General features: G+C 50.2%; 1 protein-coding gene across 5 annotated transcripts in view; it reads right to left on the bottom strand.

Annotated features, from left to right (window-relative positions):
- The window catches only part of ECT2 (epithelial cell transforming 2), a 719,104-nt gene that overhangs the window by 345,106 nt on the left and 354,962 nt on the right, over nt 1-19,036 (bottom strand). The gene's annotated exons all lie outside the window — the stretch shown is intronic.

Genomic DNA, 19,036 nt, shown 5'->3' with positions numbered 1-19,036 from the left:
GGATGGGCGCCCAGCATCCACTACGGACTACGAGAAATAGAATTACCGGTGAGTAAATTCTTATTTTCTCTGACGTCCTAGTGGATGCTGGGGACTCCGTAAGGACCATGGGGATTATACCAAAGCTCCCAAACGGGCGGGAGAGTGCGGATGACTCTGCAGCACCGAATGAGAGAATTCCAGGTCCTCCTCAGCCAGGGTATCAAATTTGTAGAATTTTGCAAACGTGTTTGCCCCCGACCAAGTAGCTGCTCGGCAAAGTTGTAAAGCCGAGACCCCTCGGGCAGCCGCCCAAGATGAGCCCCCTTCCGTGTGGAATGGGCTTTTACAGATTTAGGCTGCGGTAGTCCCACCGCAGAATGCGCCAGCTGAATAGTGCTACAAATCCAGCGCGCAATAGACTGCTTAGAAGCAGGAGCACCCAGCTTGGTGGGTGCATACAGGATAAACAGCGAGTCAGTCTTTCTGACTCCAGCCGTCCTGGAAATATAAATTTTTAGGGCCCTGACTACGTCCAGCAACTTGGAATCCTCCAAGTCCCTAGTAGCCGCAGGCACCACAATAGGTTGGTACAAGTGAAAAGCTGAGACCACCTTTGGGAGAAACTGAGGACGAGTCCTCAATTCTGCCCTATCCATATGGAAAATCAGATAAGGGCTTTTTCAAGACAAAGCCGCCAATTCTGAAACCCGCCTGGCCGACGCCAGGGCCAACAGCATGACCACTTTCCACGTGAGATATTTTAAATCCACAGTCTTAAGTGGTTCGAACCAATGTGATTTCAGGAATGCCAAACCCACATTGAGATCCCAAGGTGCCACTGGGGGCACAAAAGGAGGCTGAATATGCAGTACTCCTTTTGCAAAAGTCTGAACTTCAAGCAGTGAAGCCAGTTCTTTTTGGAAGATAATCGACAGAGCCGAAATCTGGACCTTTATGGACCCCAATTTGAGGCCCAACGTCACCCCTGCTTGCAGGAAGTGCAGGAATCGACCCAGGTGAAATTCCTCCGTCGGGGCCTTCATGGCCTCACACCAAGCAACATATCTTCGCCAAATGCGGTGATAATGTCTTGCGGTGACATCCTTCCTGGCTTTGATCAGGGTAGGGATGACTTCCTCCGGAATACCCTTTTCCTTCAGGATCCGGTGTTCAACCGCCATGCCGTCAAACGCAGCCGCGGTAAGTCTTGGAACAGACAGGGTCCCTGCTGCAGCAGGTCTTGTCTGAGCGGCAGAGGCCAAGGGTCCTCTGTAAGCATCTCTTTAAGTTCCGGGTACCAAGCTCTTCTTGGCCAATCCGGAACCACGAGTATGGTTTTCACTCCTCGCCTTCTTATTATTCTCAGTACCTTGGGCATGAGAGGTAGAGGAGGAAACGCATAAACCGGCTGATACACCCATGGTGTCACTAGAGCGTCCACCGCTATCGCCTGAGGGTCTCTTGACCGGGCGCAATATCTTGTCAACTTCTTGTTGAGGCGGAACGCCATCATGTCTACCTGTGGTTTTTCCCACCGGTTGACCAGCATTTGGAAGACTTCTGCCATCCTGCTTATCGTGCCGCCCTGTCTGTTTACATGGGCGACCGCCGTGATGTTGTCTGACTGGATCAGTACCGGCTGGTTTTGAAGCAGGGGTCTTGCCTGGCTTAGGGCATTGTAAATGGCCCTTAGCTCCAGGATATTTATGTGAAGAGAAATCTCCTGATCTGACCACAGTCCTTGGAAATTTCTTCCCTTTGTGACTGCCCCCCAGCCCCGAAGGCTGGCATCCGTGGTCACCAGGACCCAGTCCTGTATTCCGAATCTGCGGCCCTCTATTAGATGAGCCCTCTGCAGCCACCACAGCAGCGACACCCTGGTTCTGGCCGATAGGGTTATCCGCTGTTGCATCTGGAGATGGGACCCGGACCATTTGTCCAATAGGTCCCACTGGAACGTCCTTGCGTGGAACCTTCCGAATGGAATTGCTTCGTACGAAGCTACCATTTTTCCCAGGACTCGTGTGCATTGATGTACCGACACTTTTCCTGGTTTTAGGATGTCTCTGACCAGAGATGACAATTCCTCGGCTTTTTTTAGTGGAAGAAACACTTTTTTCTGGTCTGTGTCCAGAATCATTCCCAGGAACAGAAGACGTGTCGTCGGGACCAGCTGTGACTTTGGAATGTTTAGAATCCAGCCGTGCTGTTGTAGCACTTCCTGAGAAAGTGCCAACCCCACTATCAACTGTTCTTTGGACCTCGCCTTTATCAGGAGATCGTCCAAGTACGGGATAATTAAAACTCCCTTCTTGCGAAGGAGTATCATCATTTCGGCCGTTACCTTGGTAAAGACCCTCGGTGCCGTGGATAACCCAAACGGCAGCGTCTGGAACTGATAGTGACAGTCCTGTACCACAAATCTGAGGTACTCCTGGTGCGGAGGGTAAATGGGGACATGCAGGTACGCATCCTTGATGTCCAGGGATACCATGTAATCCCCCTCCTCCAGGCTCGCAATAACCGCCCTGAGCGATTCCATCTTGAACTTTAACCTTTTGATATGAGTGTTCAAGGCTTTTAAATTTAAGATGGGTCTCACCGAACCGTCCGGTTTCGGTACCACAAACATTGTGGAGTAGTAACCCTTTCCTTGCTGAAGGAGGGGTACCTTGACAATCAATTTCTGTGAATACAGTTTTTGAATAGCCACCAACACTGCCTCCCTGGCAGAGGGAGTTGCCGGCAAGGCAGATTTTAGGAAACGGCGGGGGGGAGACGTCTCGAATTCCAGCCTGTACCCCTGAGATACCACTTGAAGGACCCAGGGATCCACCTGTGAGAGAGCCCACTGTGTGCTGAAAAACCTGAGACGTGCCCCCACCGTTCCCGATTCCGCCTGAACAGTCCGAGCGTCATGCTGTGGACTTACCGGACGCAGGGGAGGACTTCTGCTCCTGGGAACTAGCTATGTGCTGCAGCTTTTTCCCCCTTCCTCTGCCCCTCGGCAGAAAGGATGAGCCTCTAGCCCGCTTATTTTTCTGGGGTCGAAAGGACTGTACCTGATAATACGGTGCTTTCTTTTGCTGTGGGGTAGCCTGTGGCAAAAAAGTCGATTTCCCAGCAGTAGCTGTGGAAACGAGGTCTGAAAGACCTTCCCCAAAAATTTCCACCCCTTTATAGGGTAAAACTTCCATGTGCCGCTTGGAGTCGGCATCACCTGACCATTGCCTAGTCCATAACCCCCGTCTGGCGGCAATGGACATAGCGCTTATTTTTGATGCCAGCCGGCAAATATCCCTCTGTGCATCACGCATGTATAAGACCGCGTCTTTTATATGGTCAATCGTTAGCAAAATATTGTCCCTATCCATGGTATCAATGTTTTCCGACAGGGAGTCTGACCACGCAGCAGCAGCACTGCACATCCAAGCTGATGCAATAGCGGGTCTCAATATAATGCCAGTGTGTGTGTATATAGCTTTTAGGGTACTTTCCTGCTTTCTATCAGCAGGTTCTTTTAGGGCGGCCGTATCCGGAGACGGTAGTGCCACCTTCTTTGATGAGCGTGTCAGCGCTTTATCTACCCTAGGGGGTGTTTCGCAGCGTGACCTATCCTCTGGCGGGAAAGGGTAAGCAGCCATTAACCGTTTAGAAATGATCAATTTCTTATCTGGGGAAGTCCACGCTTCCTCACACACCTCATTTAATTCGTCGGATGCAGGAAAAACTACTGGTAGTTTTTTCTCACCAAACATAATACCCTTTTTTGTGGTACCTGGGGTATCATCAGAAATGTGTAATACATTTTTCATAGCCTCAATCATATAACGGATGGATCTATTGGAGGGTACACTCGTCTCATCATCGTCGACACTGGAGTCGGTATCCGTGTCGACATCTGTATCTGTCATCTGAGGTAGCGGGCGTTTTATAGCCCCTGATGACATTTGAGACGCTTGGACAGGCACAAGCTGAGTAGCCGGCTGTCCTATGTCGTCAAACCTTTTATGTAAGGAGCTGACACTGTCACGTAAATCCTTCCATAAGTCCATCCACACTGGTGTCGACCCCGCAGAGGGTGACATCACATTCACAGGCATTTGCTCCGCCTCCACATCATTATCCTCATCATACATGTCGACACAGCAGTACCGACACACAGCAGACACACAGGGAATGCTCTTACAGAGGACAGGACCCCACAAAGCCCTTTGGGGAGACAGAGGGAGAGTATGCCAGCACACACCAGGGCGCTATATAACACAGGGATATCACTATACAGAGTGTTTTCCCCTATAGCTGCCTATAATATATATATATATACTGCGCCTAAATTGTGCCCCCCCTCTCTTTTTTACCCTTTCTGTAGTGCAGGACAGCAGGGGAGAGCCAGGGAGCTTCCTTCCAGCTAAGCTGTGAGGGAATAATGGCGCCAGTGTGCTGAGGGAGTTGGCTCCGCCCCTTTTTCGGCGGGCTTTCTCCCGCTATTTTATCGTTTCTGGCAGGGGTTAATATACACCTATATAGCCTCTGGGGCTATATATGGTGTTAGTTTTGCCAGCCAAGGTGTTATTATTGCTGCGCCCCCCCCACCCCCCCCCAGCGCCCTGCACCCATCAGTGACCGCAGTGTGTGGTGTGCATGAGGAGCAATGGCGCACAGCTGCAGTGCTGTGCGCTACCTTGGAGAAGACAGAAGTCTTCAGCCGCCGATTTTCCGGACCACCTTCTTGTTTCTGGCTCTGTAAGGGGGACGGCGGCGCGGCTCCGGACGACGAGGTCGGGTCCTGTGTTCGATCCCTCTGGAGCTAATGGTGTCCAGTAGCCTAAGAAGCCCAAGCTACCACCACTTAGGTAGGTTCGCTTCTTCTCCCCTTAGTCCCTCGTTGCAGTGAGCCTGTTGCCAGCAGGTCTCACTGAAAATAAAAAACCTAAACTATACTTTCTTCTAGGAGCTCAGGAGAGCACCTAGTGTGCATCCAGCTCAGCCGGGCACAGAAATCTAACTGAGGCTTGGAGGATGGTCATAGGGGGAGGAGCCAGTGCACACCAGATAGTCCTAAATCTTTTTTTAGATGTGCCCAGTCTCCTGCGGAGCCGTCTATTCCCAATGGTCCTTACGGAGTCCCCAGCATCCACTAGGACGTCAGAGAAAATAAGAATTTACTTACCGATAATTCTATTTCTCGTAGTCCGTAGTGGATGCTGGGAACTCCGTAAGGACCATGGGGAATAGCGGCTCCGCAGGAGACTGGGCACAAAAGTAAAAGCTTAATGACTACCTGGTGTGCACTGGCTCCTCCCCCTATGACCCTCCTCCAAGCCTCAGTTAGGATACTGTGCCCGGACGAGCGTACACAATAAGGAAGGATTTTGAATCCCGGGTAAGACTCATACCAGCCACACCAATCACACCGTACAACCTGTGATCTGAACCCAGTTAACAGCATGATAACAGAGGAGCCTCTGAAAAGATGGTTCACAACAATAATAACCCGATTTTTGTAACAATAACTATGTACAAGTATTGCAGACAATCCGCACTTGGGATGGGCGCCCAGCATCCACTACGGACTACGAGATATAGAATTATCGGTAAGTAAATTCTTATTTTCTCTGACGTCCTAGTGGATGCTGGGAACTCCGTAAGGACCATGGGGATTATACCAAAGCTCCCAAACGGGCGGGAGAGTGCGGATGACTCTGCAGCACCGAATGAGAGAACTCCAGGTCCTCCTCAGCCAGGGTATCAAATTTGTAGAATTTAGCAAATGTGTTTGCCCCTGACCAAGTAGCTGCTCGGCAAAGTTGTAAAGCCGAGACCCCTCGGGCAGCCGCCCAAGATGAGCCCACTTTCCTTGTGGAATGGGCTTTTACAGATTTTGGCTGTGGCAGGCCTGCCACAGAATGTGCAAGCTGAATTGTACTACAAATCCAACGAGCAACAGTCTGCTTAGAAGCAGGAGCACCCAGCTTGTTGGGTGCATACAGGATAAACAGCGAGTCAGATTTTCTGACTCCAGCCGTCCTGGAAACATATATTTTCAGGGCCCTGACTACGTCCAGCAACTTGGAGTCCTCCAAGTCCCTAGTAGCCGCAGGTACCACAATAGGCTGGTTCAAGTGAAACGCTGAAACCACCTTAGGGAGAAATTGAGGACGAGTCCACAATTCTGCCCTGTCCGTATGAAAAATTAGGTAGGGGCTTTTATAGGATAAAGCCGCCAATTCTGAGACACGCCTGGCTGAAGCCAGGGCTAACAGCATTACCACTTTCCATGTGAGATATTTTAAGTCCACAGTGGTGAGTGGTTCAAACCAATGTGATTTTAGGAACCCCAAAACTACATTGAGATCCCAAGGTGCCACTGGAGGCACAAAAGGAGGCTGTATATGCAGTACCCCCTTGACAAACGTCTGAACTTCAGGAACTGAAGCCAGTTCTTTCTGGAAGAAAATAGACAGGGCCGAAATTTGAACCTTAATGGACCCTAATTTTAGGCCCATAGACAGTCTTGTTTGCAGGAAATGCAGGAAACGACCCAGTTGAAATTCCTCCTTCCTGGCCTCACACCACGCAACATATTTACGCCAAATACGGTGATAATGTTGCACGGTTACATCCTTCCTGGCTTTGATCAGGGTAGGGATGACTTCATCCGGAATGCCTTTTTCCTTCAGGATCCGGCGTTCAACCGCCATGCCGTCAAACGCAGCCGCGGTAAGTCTTGGAACAGACAGGGTCCCTGCTGGAGCAGGTCCTTTCTTAGAGGTAGAGGCCACGGGTCCTCCGTGAGCATCTCTTGAAGTTCCGGGTACCAAGTCCTTCTTGGCCAATCCGGAGCCACGAGTATAGTCCTTACTCCTCTCCTTCTTATGATTCTCAGTACCTTGGGTATGAGAGGCAGAGGAGGGAACACATACACTGATTGGTACACCCACGGTGTTACCAGAGCGTCCACAGCTATTGCCTGAGGGTCCCTTGACCTGGCGCAATATCTGTCTAGTTTTTTGTTGAGGCGGGATGCCATCATGTTCACCTTTGGTTTTTCCCAACGGTTCACAATCATGTGGAAGACTTCTGGGTGAAGTCCCCACTCCCCCGGGTGGAGGTCATGTCTGCTGAGGAAGTCTGCTTCCCAGTTGTCCACTCCCGGAATGAACACTGCTGACAGTGCTATCACATGATTTTCCGCCCAGCGAAGAATCCTTGCAACTTCTGCCATTGCCTTCCTGCTTCTTGTGCCGCCCTGTCTGTTTACGTGGGCGACTGCCGTAATGTTGTCCGACTGGATCAACACCGGCTGACCCTGAAGCAGAGGCCTTGCTTGACTTAGGGCATTGTAAATGGCCCTTAGTTCCAGGATATTTATGTGAAATGACGTTTCCATGCTTGACCACAAGCCCTGGAAATTTTTTCACTGTGTGACTGCTCCCCAGCCTCTCAGGCTGGCATCCGTGGTCACCAGGACCCAGTCCTGAATGCCGAATCTGCGGCCCTCTAGAAGATGAGCACTCTGCAACCACCACAGGAGAGACACCCTTGTCCTTGGAGACAGGGTTATCAGCTGATGCATCTGAAGATGCGATCCGGACATTTGCCCAGCAGATCCCACTGAAAAGTTCTTGCGTGGAATCTGCCGAATGGAATCGCTTCGTAAGAAGCCACCATTTTTCCCAGGACCCTTGTGCATTGATGCACTGACACTTGGCCTGGTTTTAGGAGGTTCCTGACTAGCTCGGATAACTCCCTGGCTTTCTCCTCCGGGAGAAACACCTTTTTCTGGACTGTGTCCAGAATCATCCCTAGGAACAGCAGACGTGTCGTCGGAATCAGCTGCGATTTTGGAATATTTAGAATCCACCCGTGCTGTCGTAGTACTACTTGAGATAGTGCTACTCCGACCTCTAACTGTTCCCTGGACCTTGCCCTTATCAGGAGATCGTCCAAGTAAGGGATAATTAAGACGCCTTTTCTTCGAAGAAGAATCATCATTTCGGCCATTACCTTGGTAAAGACCCGGGGTGCCGTGGACAATCCAAACGGCAGCGTCTGAAACTGATAGTGACAGTTCTGTACCACAAACCTGAGGTACCCTTGGTGAGAAGGGCAAATTGGGACATGGAGGTAAGCACCCTTGATGTCCAGAGACACCATATAGTCCCCTTCTTCCAGGTTCACTGCTCTGAGTGACTCCATCTTGAATTTGAACCTTTGTATGTAAGTGTTCAAGGATTTCAGATTTAAAATAGGTCTCACCGAGCCGTCCGGCTTCGGTACCACAAACAGCGTGGAATAATACCCCTTTCCCTGTTGTAGGAGGGGTACCTTGATTATCACCTGCTGGGAATACAGCTTGTGAATGGCTTCCAATATCGCCTCCCTGTCGGAGGGAGACGTTGGTAAAGCAGACTTCAGGAACCGGCGAGGGGGAGACGTCTCGAATTCCAATTTGTACCCCTGAGATACTACCTGCAGGATCCAGGGGTCCACTTGCGAGTGAGCCCACTGCGCGCTGAAATTCTTGAGACGACCCCCCACCGTACCCGAGTCCGCTTGTAAGCCCCCAGCGTCATGCTGAGGATTGGCAGAAGCGGGGGAGGGCTTATGTTCCTGGGAAGAGGCTGCCTGCTGCAGTCTTTTTCCCCTTCCTCTGCCCCGGGGCAGATATGAGTGGCCTTTTGCCCGCTTGCCCTTATGGGGACGAAAGGACTGAGCCTGAAAAGACGGTGTCTTTTTCTGCTGAGAGGTGACCTGGGGTAAAAAGGTGGATTTCCCAGCAGTTGCCGTGGCCACCAGGTCCGATAGACCGACCCCAAATAACTCCTCCCCTTTATACGGCAATACTTCCATATGCCGTTTGGAATCCGCATCACCTGACCACTGCCGCGTCCATAACCCTCTTCTGGCAGAAATGGACAGCGCACTTACTCTTGATGCCAGAGTGCAAATATCCCTCTGTGCATCTCGCATATATAGAAATGCATCCTTTAAATGCTCTATAGTCCATAATATACTGTCCCTGTCCAGGGTATCAATATTTTCAGTCAGGGAATCCGACCAAGCCACCCCAGCACTGCACATCCAGGCTGAGGCGATTGCTGGTCGCAGTATAACACCAGTATGTGTGTATATACTTTTTAGGATATTTTCCAGCTTCCTATCAGCTGGCTCCTTGAGGGCGGCCGTATCAGGAGACGGTAACGCCACTTGTTTTGATAAGCGTGTGAGCGCCTTATCTATCCTGGGGGGTGTTTCCCAACGCGCCCTAACCTCTGGCGGGAAAGGGTATAATGCCAATAATTTTTTAGAAATTAGCAGTTTTTTATCGGGGGAAACCCACGCTTCATCACACACCTCATTTAATTCATCTGATTCAGGAAAAACTACGGGTAGTTTTTTCACACCCCACATAATACCCTTTTTTGTGGTACTTTTAGTATCAGAAATGTTCAAAACCTCCTTCATTGCCGTGATCATGTAACGTGTGGCCCTACTGGAAAACACGTTTGTTTCCTCACCGTCGACACTGGAGTCCGTGTCCGTGTCTGGGTCTGTGTCGACCATCTGAGGTAACGGGCGCTTTAGAGCCCCTGACGGTGTTTGAGACACCTGGACAGGTAATAACTGATTTTCCGGCTGTCTCATGTCGTCAACAGTCTTTTGTAAAGTGCTGACGCTATCACGTAATTCCTTCCATAAAACCATCCAGTCAGGTGTCGACTCCCTAGGGGGTGACATCACTATTACAGGCAATTGCTCCGCCTCCATACCATTTTCCTCCTCATACATGTCGACACAACGTACCGACACACAGCACACACACAGGGAATGCTCTGATAGAGGACAGGACCCCACTAGCCCTTTTGGGAGACAGAGGGAGAGTTTGCCAGCACACACCAGAGCGCTATATATATATATATATACAGGGATAACCTTATATAAGTGTTTTTCCCTTATATAGCTGCTGTATTGATTAATCTGCCAAATTAGTGCCCCCCCTCTCTTGTTTTACCCTGTTTCTGTAGTGCAGGACTGCAGGGGAGAGTCAGGGAGACGTCCTTCCAGCGGAGCTGTGAGGGAAAATGGCGCTTGTGTGCTGAGGAGATAGGCTCCGCCCCCTTCTCGGCAGCCTTTCTCCCGCTTTTTTAAGGAAAAACTGGCAGGGGTTAAATGCATCCATATAGCCCAGGAGCTATATGTGATGTATTTTTCGACATCTAATGTGTTTTTATTGTGTCTCAGGGCGCCCCCCCCCCAGCGCCCTGCACCCTCAGTGACCGGAGTGTGAAGTGTGCTGAGAGCAATGGCGCACAGCTGCGGTGCTGTGTGCTACCTTATTGAAGACAGGACGTCTTCTGCCGCCGATTTCCCGGACCTCTTCTGTCTTCTGGCTCTGTAAGGGGGCCGGCGGCGCGGCTCTGGGACCCATCCATGGCTGGGCCTGTGATCGTCCCTCTGGAGCTAATGTCCAGTAGCCTAAGAAGCCCAATCCACTCTGCACGCAGGTGAGTTCGCTTCTTCTCCCCTTAGTCCCTCGGTGCAGTGAACCTGTTGCCAGCAGGACTCACTGAAAATAAAAAACCTATACTTAAACTTTTTCACTAAGCAGCTCAGGAGAGCCACCTAGTGTGCACCCTTCTCGTTCGGGCACAAAAATCTAACTGAGGCTTGGAGGAGGGTCATAGGGGGAGGAGCCAGTGCACACCAGGTAGTCCTAAAGCTTTTACTTTTGTGCCCAGTCTCCTGCGGAGCCGCTATTCCCCATGGTCCTTACGGAGTTCCCAGCATCCACTAGGACGTCAGAGAAACTACTGGTAGTTTTTTCTCTCCAAACATAATACCCTTTTTTGTGGTACCGGGGGTAACATCAGAAATGTGCAACACATTTTTCATTGCCTCAATCATGTAACGTGTGGCCCTATTGGAAGTTACATTAGTCTCAGTCATCGACACTGGAGTCAGTATCCGTGTCGACATCTGTGTCTGCCATCTGAGGTAGCGGGCGTTTTAGAGCCCCTGATGGCTTTTGAGACGCCTGGGCAGGCACAGGCTGAGAAGCCGGCTGTCCCATATTTGGCATGTCGTCAAACCTTTTATGTAAGGAGTCGACACTGTCACGTAGTTCCTTCCACATAACCATCCACTCAGGTGTCGGCCCCGCAGGGGGTGACACCACATTTATAGGCATCTGCTCCGCCTCCACATAAGCCTCCTCATCAAACATGTCGACACAGCCGTACCGACACACCGCATACACACAGGGAATGCTCTGACAGAGGACAGGACCCCACAAAGCCCTTTGGGGAGACAGAGAGAGAGAGTATGCCAGCACACACCAGAGCGCTATATAACACAGGGATCCCACTATAAATGAGTGTTTTTTCCCTTATAGCTGCTTATATTATATATACTGCGCCTAAATTTAGTGCACCCCCTCTCTTTTTTACCCTTATGTAGCTTGACACTGCAGGGGAGAGCCAGGGAGCGTCCTTCCAGCGGAGCTGTGAGGGAAAAATGGCGCCAGTGTGCTGAGGGAGATAGCCCCGCCCCTTTTCCGGCGGACTTCTCCCGCTTTTTCTGGAATTCTGGCAGGGGTATTTTTACACCTATATAGCCTTCCTGGCTATATATGGTGTAGATTTGCCAGCCAAGGTGTATTATATTGCCAGCGCCCTGCACCCATCAGTGACCGGATTGTGAGGTGTGCATGAGGAGCAATGGCGCACAGCTGCAGTGCTGTGCGCTACCTTGTTGAAGACAGAAGTCTTCTGCCGCCGATTTTCCGGAACACTTCTTGCTTCTGGCTCTGTAAGGGGGCCGGCGGCGCAGCTCCGGGACCGAACGATCGAGGTCGGGTCCTGTGTTCGATCCCTCTGGAGCTAATGGTGTCCAGTAGCCTAAGAAGCCCAAGCTACCTCCAGTTAGGCAGGTTCGCTTCTTCTCCCCTTAGTCCCTCGCTGCAGTGAGTCTGTTGCCAGCAGATCTTACTGTAAAATAAAAAACCTAAATATACTTTCTTTCTAGGAGCTCAGGAGAGCCCCTAGTGTGCATCCAGCTCAGCCGGGCACAAGATTCTAACTGAAGTCTGGAGGAGGGTCATAGTGGGAGGAGCCAGTGCACACCAGTAGTCTAAAGCTTTCTTTTAGTTGTGCCCAGTCTCCTGCGGAGCCGCTATTCCCCATGGTCCTTACGGAGTCCCAGCATCCACTTAGGACGTCAGAGAAATAGGATTTTTATTACCTACCGGTAAATCCTTTTCTCGTAGTCCGTAGAGGATGCTGGGGTCCAATTTAGTACCATGGGGTATAGACGGGTCCACCATGGGCACTTTAAGAGATTAATAGTGTGGGCTGGCTCCTCCCTCTATGTCCCTCCTCCCAGACTCAGTCTAGAAACTGTGCTCGAGGAGACAGAACAATTCAGCAACGGCTGAACAAACTGAACCAAGTAACAAAGCAGGAATACGGAGCACTGCGCGGGCGCCCAGCATCCTCTGCGGACTACGAGGAAAGGATTTATCGGTAGGTAATTAAAATCCTATTTTCTCTTACGTCCTAGAGGATGCTGAGGTCCAATTTAGTACCATAGGGATGTACCAAAGCTCCCAGTACGGAAGGGAGAGTGGCGAGGTTCCGGCCGAACTGATTGAACAAACTTTAGGTCCTTTAGAGGCCAAGGTATCAAAATTGTTGAACTTGGCAAACGTGTTCGACCCTGACCAAGTTGCTGCTCGGCAAAGTTTTTATAACCGAGACACCCCGGGCAGCCGCCCAGGAAGAACCCACTTTACAAGTAGAGTGGGCCTTAACAGATTTTGGACACGGCAAGGCTGGATAGTGAACCTGATCCAGCGAGAAATTGTCTGCTTAGAAGCAGGACACCCAACCTTGTTGGGATCATAAAAAGACAAACAGAGCGTCCGTCTTCCTGTAACGAGAAGTTCTCTTCACATATATTCTCAAAGCCCTCACAACATCCAAGGACTTTGAGGTAATTGAGGAGTCAGTAGTCACTGGCACCACAATAGGTTGGTTGATATGAAAGGCTGACACAACCTTCGGAAGAAATTGCTGACACGTTCTGAGCTCAGCTCTATCCTCGTAGAAAATCAAGTAAGGGCTCTTGCATGACAATGCCCCTAATTTCAACACACGTCTAGCAGACGCCAAAGCCAACAGTGTGATCGCTTTCCAAGTAAGAAACTTGACATCCACGTCCTGTAAAGGCTCAAACCAATCTGATTGCAGGAACTACAGTACCACATTAAGATCCCAAGGTGCCATAGGCGGCACAAAGGGTGGTTGAATATGCAGAACCCCTTTCAAGAATGTATGAACTTCAGGAAGAGCAGCCAATTGTTTCTGGAAGAAAACAGACAAAGCCGAAATCTGGACTTTTATGGAGCCCAAGCGTAGGCAGACATCCACATCTGCTTGCAGAAAGAGGAGAAACCGTCCCAGTTGAAACTCCACCATAGGAAACTTCTTGAATTCACACCAAGAACACATACTTTTGCCAAATTCGACGGTAATGTTTTGACGTTACTTCCTTCCTAGCCATCCAGCAGTAATTCCAGAAGATCCGCGTACCAAGCCCTTCTTGGCCAGTCCAGAGCAATTAGGATCGCCTGAACTCCTGTTCTCGTTATGAGCTTGAGAATTCTTGGGATGAGTGGAAATGGAGGGAACACATACACTGACTGGTACGTCCACGGCGTTACCAGTGCGTCCACCGCCACTGCGTGCTGGTCTCTCGACCTGGAACAGTACCTCCGAAGCTTCTTGTTGAGGCGAGAGGCTATCATGTCTATTTGAGGTACACCCCATCGGCTTGTTACCTCTGCTAACACCTCCGGATGGAGGCCCCATTCTCCTGGATGGAGATAGTGTCTGCTGAGGAAGTCCGCTTCCCAGTTGTCCACTCCCGGAATGAAGATTGACGATAGCGCCACCGCGTGATTTTCTGCAGAGGATGATTCTTGTTACCTGACCTAGCAGCTCTGGTCTTCGTTCTGCCCTGCCTGTTTATGTAGGACACCGCTGTGACGTTGTCCGACTGAACCTGAATGGCTTGATCTTGCAGAAGATTTGCCGCTTGTAGAAGGCCATTGAAAGTGGCCCTCAGTTCCAGAACATTTATTGGAAGGAGAGAGATTCCTGACTGGACCACCTTCCTTGGAAGTTTTCCCCTTGGGTGACTGCTCCCCAACCTCTGAGACTTGAATCCATGGTTAGAAGGATCCAATTCTGAATCCCGAACCTGCGGCCTTCGAGTAGGTGAGAAGTTTGCAGCCACCATAGGAGTGAAATTCTGGCTTTCGGTGACAGGCGTATCCATTGGTGCATGTGAAGATGTGATCCCGACCATTTGTCTAGGAAATCCAGCTGGAAGAACCTCGCATGGAATCTTCCGTACTGAAGAGCCTCGTAGCATGCAACCATCTTCCCCAGAAGGCTAATGCACTGATGAACCGATACCCGGGCTAGCTTCTGGAGCTCCCAGACCATTGACTGGATCACAAACGCTTTCTCCACTGGTAGAAACACCCTCTGCACTTCCGTGTCGAGTATCATCCCCAAGAAGGACAGTCTCCTTGGAAGGTTCAGGATCAACCCATGATCCTGGAGTAGTCGAGATGAGAGAGCAATACTCTGCAACATCTTCTCCTTGGAAGATGCTTTTATCAGCAGAACATCCAGATATGGAATTATGTTCACTCCCTGCCTGCGGAGGAGTAGCGCCATCTCCGCCATGACCTAGGTAAACACCCTTGGTGCTGTGGAGAGGCCAAATGGCAGTGCCTGGAACAGATAGTGACAGTCCAGGTGTGCAAATCTGAGATAAGCCAGGTGAAGCGGCCAGATCGGAATGTGAAGGTACGCATCCTTGATATCCAGGGATACTAGAAATTCCCACTACTCCAGACCTGAGATCACCGTTCTCAGACTCCATTTTGAATTTGAACTCCCTCAGAAAGGGGTTTAGTGATTTCAAGTTCAAATTGGGCCTGACCAAACCATCCGGTTTCAGGACCACGAAAAGGTTCGAATAACAACCTTTGTTTTGCAAATGAGGTGGAACTGGTACAATGACCTGTGACTCCACCAACTTTTGGATGGCTTCCTATAGGATAGCCCTGTCTGCCAGCAAAGCTGGCAAGCCTGATTTGAAGAATCGGGGAGGCGGGAGATCTTGAAACTCCAGCCTGTACCCCTGGGACACAATATCCTGCACCCAGGGATCCAGGCTGGACGACACCCAGACGTGGCTGAAATGCATGAGCCTCGCCCCCACCAGCCCTACCTCCAGGCCGCGCGGTCCACCATCATGCTGAGGACTTTGACGTACCTGAAGCAGGCTTCTGTTTCTGGGAACCCGCAGTAGCAGGTTTGTAGGATTTTGCCCGACCTCCCCTAAAGAAGGTGTTAGACGGCTTGGCCTTTCTTGTTTTGGTAGCCCGAAAGGACTGTGAGGAAGCCGAAGAAAAAGTTTTCTTCGTATCAGGTGCAGCCGAGGGAAGAAAAGGTGACTTACCCGTGCAAATCCACGCATCCAACGCTTCCCCAAAGAGAGCCTGACCTGTGTAGGGTAGGTTCTCCACACCTCTCCTGAATTCCGCATCGGCAGACCACTGGCGCAGCCAAAGTCCTCTACGAGCTGAGACAGACAAGGAAGATATCCCTGGAACCATCGAATCCAGGTCTTTCATGGATTCCACCATAAACCCTGCAGAATCCTGAATGTTACGTTAAAACAATTCATCGTCACTTATCCATTGTATCCAAATCTTCAAGTAACGTGCCTGACCACTTTACTATAGCTTTGGAAATCCATGCACAGGCAATCGTAGGACGTGGTATCGCCCCTGAAACCGTGCATATGGATTTGAGAGTAGTGTCAATTTTGCAATCAGTCGGTTATTTTAATGCGGTAGATCCTGGAACAGGTAAAACCTTTTTTGAGAGTCTGGATACAGACGCGTCAACTATGGGTGGGTTTTCCCATTTTGTTCTATCCTCCTCAGGGAAGGGAAAGCAACCAGAAACTTTCTAGGGATCTGAAATTTTTTCTCCGGGTTTTCCCAGGATTTCTCAAATATATCATCTAATTCCTTAGACGCAGGGAAGGTTAGCGAGGCTTTCTTATCGTCAGTGAAGTAAGCCTCCTCAACCTGCTCCGGTATTGTATCAGCAATATTTAACACATCTCTAATGGCCGCTATCATCAACTGCACCCCTTTTGCAAGAGATGCCGCCCCTCGCAGCACATCACCATCTGCCGTGTCAGAATCGGTATCCGTGTCATCTTGCATAATCTGGGCAAGAGCACGTTTTAGGGAGCGTACTTCAGGGGGCCCTGAGGTAACAGAACCGGACCAGACTGCCATAGAGTTCTGTAAAACCTGAGTTGCAGACTAATTTTGTGCAACCCTAGTTGATATGGAGGGACAGATCTCACTGACGGCGCTTCTGCAGGCAGGAAAATGGTGCTGAACGCTGCTGGGTCCGCTCTGAGAAGCTCTGCCCCGTTTCATGGCGCTGCTTCCCGCTCTCCTGAATATTATACTGGCCTGAGGAAAAGTGCTGGCAGCGATCCTGGGACCCAGACAGGTTTGTTGGTCAGTGTAGGGTGTAGGCGCTGGCTCAGGGCGCCCCTCACAGCGCCGCACCAAGAACCGCTGAGCCCCAGAGCGTAATAAGTACTGCGCTCCATACTCTGTTGCCGCCATCTTCACACCGGCTCCCCGCTTGCTAGGGGGGCCAGTGAATAACTCGCCACTGATCTTCTGGCTCTGTAAGGGGGTGGCGGCATGCTGTTGGGGTGAGCGATTCCCTGTGGCAGCGAACGTTCAATCCTCTCAGGAGCTCAGTGTCCTGTCAGTGGAGATAGTGGCTCAGACCTCGTAGGGCGGACACTCCTCCCCCCCTTAGTCCCTCGAAGCAGGGAGGCTGTTGCCAGCAGTCTCCCTGTACCCAAACTCTACTCAAAATAATAAAATTAAAAACTCCTATGGAGCTCTCCTAGCTGTGACCGGCTTCTCCGGGCACATTTTCTAAACTGAGTTTGGTAGGAGGGGCATAGAGGGAGAAGCCACCCCACACTCTCAAACTCTTCAAGAGACAGTGGCTCCTAGTGGACCCATCTATACCCCATGGTACTAATGTGGACCCCCAGCATCCTCTAGGACGTAAGAGAAAGAGGATTTTGGTACTTACCGATAAATCCATTTCTCGGAATCCACTTGGGGACACTGGAGATCTAGGCAGCTGGGGTGTGAAGATTGCAGACCGGAGGAGGTACAGTGTATTAATAAAAAAAATTATTCACAGCTGACTCCTCCCCCTTCACACCCCGCTATCCCTCCAGGTTGAAAAATTGACGAAGAGGGAACTTGAAAGACTCACACCATATGGGAAGTAACCAAACAAATCACAACGTCAAACAGGAACCAAGAACTATCAAAAACAATAACCAACTTGTTTGAACCAATGTAACAAGAACACGCAGGCTGACAGAAATGGATTTACAAGTAACTGCCCAAATCCTCTTTTCTCTATCATCCGCTAGGGGACACTGGAGATCTAGACAGCTGGGGACATCCCAAAGATACTCCCATGGGCAGGAGCGCTGTCTGAAGCCAGTAGAACCAAACTAGAAAAATTTGAATCTTTAGATGAAAAAGTATCAAATTTGTAAAAGCGAGTGAACCTGTGTGCTGATGGCCACGTTGCAGCTCTGCAAAGTTGGGCAGTGGAAACTCATCTAGCTGCAGCCCAAGAAGCCCCTACTGATCTGGTGGTATGAGCACCCACCCAAAACGGAACTCTTACTGCTTGAAATATATGCTTGTTTGATGGTTAGCCTTATCCATCTAACCAAGGTTTGCTTTGACGCTTGCTAAACTCCCCTGGGGCCATCACACAGAACAAACAAAACGTCTGAACTCCTAAGGGAACAAGTAGCCTGTACGTACACTCTTAAAGCTCTGACCACATCCAGGGAAAGGTCCTCCTCTGACATCCCCTGGAAAGATAGAACCACAAGTGGTTGGTTTATGTGAAAACCAGATACCACCTTAGGTAAAAACTCTGCCTTCATACGGAGTTCCACACTGTCTTCGTGAAAAAAAGGAAGGGACTTTTACATGACAGGGGGGCCCCAGTTCAGAGACCCTTCTTGCTGATGCTAAAGCCAAAAGTAAAACTGTTTTCCACCACATGTATTTTGTATCTGCCCTTTCCAAAGGTTCGAAATGGTCAGATCTCAAAATTCCAACACTAAATTTAGATCCCACAGAGCTGTGGGAGGACGAAAAGGTGGTTGAATTCATAAAGCTCTTTCCTGTTTCACCTTTAACACTCTTGGTAACAAGGGAAACGGTGGGAATATGTATACCAGGTCGTAATTCCAGTGAACTGCCAGAGCGTCCACTGCTTCTGCTGCTGGATCCCGTGTCCAGGCCACATATCTCGGCAACTGATGGTTGTTCCGAGAGGCCGTGAGATCTACCTGCGGTAAACCCCACCTTCTTACCACTGCTTCAAAGACCTGGGGGTGTAGACTCCATTCTACTGGGTTCGGTAATCTGCCCCCAATTGTCCACTCCTGGAACGAAGACTGCCGACAGGATTATGGCGCGTTTTTACATCCAAGACAGAATCTTTGTGGCCTCCTTTAAGGCCATGCGGATCTTTGTTCCTCCCTGACGGTTTAAGTATGCCGCTCCCGTCACATTGTCAGATTGCACTTTTACATGTCGAGCTCTTACCAGACTCGCCGCTTGAAGGAGTGCACTGTAGACAGCTCGTAGTTCAAGTACATTTATTGGCAAGCTGCTCTCGTACTGTAACTATCACTCCTGAAATTGATGGTTGCCTAGTACTGCACCCCATCCTCAGACTGGCATCAGTCGTCAAAATTATCCAATCCCAGATTCCAAACCTTTTTCCCCTGGAAAGGTTCTTGTGAACCGACCACAAAATCAACGAAGTCCTGGCTTGAGGTGACAAGCGAATTCTTCTGTGAAGCAGTAGATGCATGCCTGCCC

This window comes from Pseudophryne corroboree, chromosome 4, assembly GCF_028390025.1.
Source record: "Pseudophryne corroboree isolate aPseCor3 chromosome 4, aPseCor3.hap2, whole genome shotgun sequence".
In the NCBI taxonomy this organism is placed as follows: domain Eukaryota; kingdom Metazoa; phylum Chordata; class Amphibia; order Anura; family Myobatrachidae; genus Pseudophryne; species Pseudophryne corroboree.
The sequence above is the reverse complement of the archived record's forward strand: the minus strand, read 5'-3'. Positions and strand labels throughout refer to the sequence as shown.